A 6,308-nucleotide genomic window follows, 5' to 3' on the forward strand; every position below is an offset into this window, starting at 1 on the left:
TACCTTCCGTTTCATGCTTACATTAAGTTTATGATTCAATGACTCATTCACTTTTGACGCTGTAAATGCACTGTTAGACATTTCAAAGGGTTTTTACAGTAACTTACTGGCAACACTGTTGCCAGTAAGTTACTGTATTTTAGATTTACAGTATACAACTGTAAATCCGTTTACAGCATGTTACCGTAGTGTCTGAAAATGGTTAACTACTGTAAAAACCTAAGTTAACAGTTAGCTACTGTAAACCTTTTAATTTTGTCCTAAATATTTTATAATATAATTTTATTAATATAATTTTAATACTATAGACCTAAAAAAGACACAATTACAAAATATTAACAAAATAAACACTCTTTATTTAAAACATTGGAGATGCTTAAAACAAGCTTAAAAATGTGTAAAAACATTACATTTTAATCATTCAAAATATTTTATTTTAAGAAAAAAAACATTGAAAATGACAAAGCACATTAACATACATGTACAAAACTAATTTAAGTGTCTGACCTGCATGTTGTTGAGAAAAAAAACCCAATTGTACTAAGTACTACTGACATTAAACCAGACACAATTACACAATATTCCATTCTTTAAAACATTAATAATGCTTTAAGCATTTAAGGAAAATGTGTGAAAATGACATTAAGCAATAAAATCAACACATTAAAAATAAATAAATCACACAAAGCACTAGAACATACATGTACAATAAAAATTTAAACTTCTGAATTGCATATTGTTGGAAAAATAAATATTTGTAACTATAAGCCCACTCAGAAACAACCCAACTTTAAAATATTACTAATTCTGGTGTAAAATGCTCAACAAGGTCTGAATTCACATGTTCAAATGCAATTCATCTTTATTTCTATTGCACTTTTACAATGTACATCTTTATTTCTATTGCACTTTTACAATGTAGATCAATAATGTCAAAGCAGCTTAACATAGAAGTTCTTGTAAATTGAAGCTGCTTCAGTCCAGTTTTCAGAATTGAAGCAGTAAATGTCACTGCTGAAAGTCCAAACACTGAAGAGCAAATCCACCAATCCACCAATCGTAGCCAAGCAATCCAGTGGCGACAGTGGCATGGAAGAAACTTCACCAACTGACGAAAGTGTAGAATAAAATCCCTTGAGAGATACCAGGCTCAGTTGGGCACGACCAGTTCTCCTCTAGCCAAACTTGTGCAAGGCCGCAGTCTAGGCACCGGAGGCTTGAAAGTTCACCAGTGGGTGGTCAGGCTGGCCCATTGGATCAATGTGGAAACTCACGTGTGTCTTTCAGGAATCACTCCTCCATGACCACCACAGCATCTGGTCAGGATTTGGCCCAGTCCAGGATTATGAAGAACTCTGGATAAGGACAAACAGACTAACATAAGCATAGAAGAAGCTTGTTTAAAAATAAATAAATCATATACTGGTTAATTATTTTGAAGCATGGCAGCTAGGTTGGGCTAGTTTTCAGCTGGTACTGAGCAACTGGCTCCTGCTCATAACCTGCTCACTACCATGTTTAAAAGATAACTAACCAGAATGTCCTGTTTATTTTTTTCCCTAACAAGGTTTTACAAAAACATTGTAGCATTTGTGATGGGTTGATTCACGGCAGGACAGATTAGACTATTTGTTTTATGTATTCCTAATAAACTAAAACTGACTGAATACTGATAAAACTATTGAGAGTGTCTCACCTAATCTAAGTTCTCAGTTAGCTGGTGAAAGAAGGATAACTCACTGTTGTTCATGGTTGTCATTCTCTTCACTACTTCTCCTGCCTTCTTCTGGCTCACTCTGGTTGTTGCTGTGCATTTTGTTTCATCCTCTGGAATTATTTATACAAAAATTTTTATTATTTTATTTATTACAAAATATTTAGGCAACATGAAATGGGAAAAAAGACATTAAATACATAGACAAATGCATGTATCCCAATACTAATTATTGTATTTTGAAATGTCTGACCCATGACAGACCTCAATCTGCTCAAAAATATTATAAACAAAGATGAAAAAAAAACCCTACTAAATGGTTTAATAAAAAAGGGAAAAAGATTTTTTATTTAGCTAGCAACTAAACATGTGACACATTTTGTATTAAAAGTAACGTTACTATATTGAGAAACAAATAGATGTACAGTACTTACTGTTGTATGAGGTCCAGTTTGCACAGGCAGGCTCCCAGTATTCTATATTGAGACCATAAAAAAGCCAAAAATACAGATAAGAATAACATGCTACAATCCACAACCTCCACACAACTTTTTTTATTTGTTTACCTTGGTTGCTTACTGGTCTTGCTTATTTTTTAAGCATAAGGCTGTGCTGATCAAGATGTTCCTCAGAAATGCTGTTTGTTTCTTCAGACAAAAACTGCTGCTGTGCCAGTGCCATATCTAAACAGAAAAAAATATAATGGTAACAATTATGTTAAACCAAATGTCAAGAGTTGTGATAAAAAAATAATTAGCAAACAATAAATAGCAAAAAGGTGGTTATTAGCATAATGCATAGAGGTAAAGTTGGTTTTATATTAGCAGATTCAGACTTCCCCCTTAATAATTTAATTTCATAAAAGTATTATTTGCAAACTCTAAATAGCGAAATCATTTTAGCAGCTAATGACTATCAAAGTACAACATGCTCACGGTCAAATAAACAGTGTTAATGTTGATTTCAAGTCATACTGGCATGCTAATTCTGATCGAATATTCAAAGTAACTTGGTAAACAGTATAGAGTCTTCTAAATGAACGAATGTGCGAATATAAAACCAACTTTACCTCTATGCATATTGTAGATTTACGTTAACGTTCTTATAGGTTACGTCGCGATGTTATTTTCTCAAGCTAACGTTATAAGTTACTCTAAACCAGAGAAAAATAAGTTCACAACATCAAATACATATAGTATAAATCAATATAAGTTAAACGTTGCACGTTAAAATGAGTTTGAGTCCAATTCAGTATAAACTTAGCTCAGTTTAGCTAACAGTTAACATTACCATTTTAAGATCGCTTCAGCCAATGTTGCCGAGCAAACAAATGCTAATAGAGGTGCTCAAATCAATGTCGAGTGTTGTCAGCACAGACAGACGCGCTTTTACCTGGATTATTTGATGGTCTTTCATTCATTATCTTCTGGGGGAAAACACTCTCTGCCGGACCGTTGTCTCGTGCTAAGTGTCCTCCAAAACTGTCTGCATACCTCTGGTTCCCTCCTAAACCAAAACCCGCTGCAACACCGGTTCCTATGTAAATAAATAAAAAGATATGACGAGAACAATGGCTAATAGTCATAAACAGTCTTATTTAAAGTAATAGCAGTGTTAATGTAATGAATTAAATAAAGGTAACATCTTAATAGATTATATATTTCTCAAATGGGCAAAATAACGCCAAGCCAGAGAAAATAATAATAGCCAACTTTATACTTTACTTTGTTCTATTCTCGTCCACAAAACATTCTGTAAAATGAAACAATGCCTCAGCTTACCAGAGTAAAGTTTGTTAAATCCAGTATGTTCTTCAGGCACACTAATAAATTGTCCTCCAGAATTGCTCCAGGGTCCTCAGGCAAAATGTGGTGCAGAGTAGTCGAATCGCCGCAAGGTGGCGTTGAAGCAGTTGTGGAAAATACAGTATAATACACGAATTTTTACAAATACAGTACATCGCTGTATATGTTGTGTGACGTCACACTAAATTATGCAACGGTAAATACAGTTATTTACCGTGAAAGGAATTTGCAGTATTACACTGGGTGAAATACAGTAAATAACTGTGTAATTTACAGAAATGTCTAACAGTGTGAATAGGAATATAGTTCAATGCCTTTTCTACCCTTAGTAAGTAACTTTCTTTACTATTTTTTGGGGTATGCTTTTTGCATTTATTCATTTGTTTGTCTCCATGACACCCTGTTGCCTTCTGCAGTGACTTGCGTGGTTGTTTGTGGTCTGTTCCTCTACTTCTTTTTCTTTTTTTGTTAATGCATAAAGATGATGTTGCTCTCTATTCATTAGAGTTTGGGGATCGGCACTGGACATGCATAATAGAAAAAAGCCACGAGTGTCAGAGTCGGCATTGATCCAAAGCCCCTTGACTGTGTTTCCCAATAGAGGCAGCACAACTTATTAGAGGAACACGCTGCCTGCCCGCTCCAGCTGCAGAAAGAGATTATACAGACAAAGCTGGCCAGCTGTTTATTGCATGCACTATCAGTGACTAATTGAGACCAGTAAACACAGATAGAGCCGCACCCCAGTAACACTTCATTTACTGTGTCCAAAATACATGACCAATGGAGAAGGTTAATTGCTGGGTTGGTTTGTGAGAGAGTGAGGCCTGATTAGACATAAATACATATTCAGCACCTCAAAGAGGAATAATTACTGCGACCCCTGGAGAGGCCTCTGGGCCAGATCAGTGGAATTATTTGATTCGTGTAAGCTTAGACGCTTCCAGTGAAATATCTGCAGATGAAAGTAGTGTCTCAAATTTGGATATCATTAGAGACTAGTGTTTTTACAAATCCAATCATTTGACAAGTTTCAAGATGGGGAAAAGTTTTTTTCTCTCAACATACAATCCAGTAAATTTCAAAAGGCAACTTATTAAAATGAACAAATAATATGCATCAGACCATGATGTTGAAAATTGCTGATCTGAAATGAATAAAATAAAACATAATAATCTGGTGGAATAAAAACACAGTACCCACAGATGAATGTGACACATTTTTTCATGGATGTGCTTCAGGTTACATTTTAGTGAAATTGTATAAAATTACATTTGAATGCAGTTTCTGGTAAAAAAAAAAAAAAAAAAATGTAACTGGATAGTAAGGCGTCTACAACTTTGGTTAAAAAAATCAAACAAAGAAGCATTTTCATGCAGTCCTTTGCACAACACCAAATAAATACCACAAACTAGTTTATGGTGTTCATAATGACCAAATGCATTTGTCTCAACTTTCTATCTGCATATAGACAACTTTCTGTTGTGATAAGTTAGCTCGGTACTTTGTGAAGTGTTAAATGTAAGGAAGAGCACTCTGGTTTAAGTCAGGTTAAGCATGGTTCCAGAAGACATAAAAATTAAGATAAACTACACAGTCGCAGTACACATTTTGCCTTGAAATTGTTTGCTTTTCATGGGTTAGTTTCAGGGTCTTCTAAAGAAGGTCATGTATCTGAAACACTCAATAAAATTTACCTTAAAGGGCACTTATTTTACCCCTTTTTCATGATTCAAGATACCCCTTTTTCCAAGTCTTTTGTGTCTCTAGAATGTGTTTTTAAAGTTTTAGCTCAAAACATTAGAAATATAAAGATTCACCTGACTCACGATTCGATAAGATTCACGATACTAATTTCACAATACAATTTAGTATTTAGATAATTTAGGTTTTAGAACCCTTTATTTTTATTTTTATTAAATGCTGCACATTTTCACTGGAGACTGAGATGGCTGGTGTGGAGAGGTAAGCCTTTCCTAAACCAGAGAGCAGTGTATGCAGAGGTAGCGAATAAGCCCTCTGATCCAGGGGACTGGCCACTTCCATTAAATAAATAAATAAATAAATAACTCACTATAAAATTACTAATTAGATAGTAGTATAGAGACAGGTGAACTTGATTATGATATGATATAGAATTATTAATATTACTTGTATAATTAATTATTATAAGTATCAATGCGATAAATGTAATTAGAGATCATCTTGAACATTTTTAAATATTCAGTAATAATAAGCAAATTATTCAAATATGCATAATTTGAATTGGGGAGGGTAAAAATAATCTAATACCTGGTTCTGTAACAAAAAAACTTTTTCTTTCAGTCTGAAAAACATCTTTACACTTTCGCTATATTAACACTGATGCACCTGTGATCTCAGTGTCACTCGTTGGAGCAAGTGGAGCTGCAAATCATTCGCTCCACGTGGTTTGGCCTATTAATAGTTTTTTGCATATAGACCTCAGTGACAGTAGTTTTTCACTGTGCTGACAGTTCTTGTCAATCATAATTGTTCTGTAAGTGAAAGTTTTTTTGTTTTTTTTTTTGCAGTATTTGCACATAGTTTGTGTTTTGTCTGGTACACTTCACCACTGTCATTTTACTCTGCCACCCCTCCTCTTGCTCACTGCTGATGTGCAGGTTGCTTCTTGGTTGCTTCTGTAAACACAGCACCCTCTTTGTTTAAAACATGTATTGCAATTCATTCAACATTTCTACTAATTTCAGTTGTCACATATTTTAATCAATTTTTAACCGGCTTGCGATGAATCGATACATCCATACAAA

At 34.2% G+C, this 6,308-nt stretch overlaps 1 long non-coding RNA gene across 2 annotated transcripts; it reads right to left on the reverse strand.

Annotated features, from left to right (window-relative positions):
• Window positions 1–336: 336 nt before the first annotated feature.
• On the reverse strand, window positions 337–6,082 carry LOC137490494 (uncharacterized). 2 transcript variants are annotated; one of them, XR_011010018.2, is made up of 6 exons: window positions 3,496–6,082; window positions 3,107–3,250; window positions 2,281–2,397; window positions 2,149–2,190; window positions 1,741–1,827; window positions 337–1,355 (listed from the first exon to the last, which is right to left on the reverse strand). It is a non-coding gene; the product is annotated as an uncharacterized lncRNA (long non-coding RNA). The 2 variants fall into 2 exon arrangements; XR_012389783.1 differs by lacking the exons at window positions 3,107–3,250; window positions 3,496–6,082 and having other exon boundaries at window positions 338–1,355; window positions 2,294–2,375.
• Window positions 6,083–6,308: the final 226 nt, after the last annotated feature.

The sequence above is a fragment of the Danio rerio genome, chromosome 14 (genome assembly GCF_049306965.1).
Source record: "Danio rerio strain Tuebingen ecotype United States chromosome 14, GRCz12tu, whole genome shotgun sequence".
Lineage (NCBI taxonomy): Eukaryota > Metazoa > Chordata > Actinopteri > Cypriniformes > Danionidae > Danio > Danio rerio.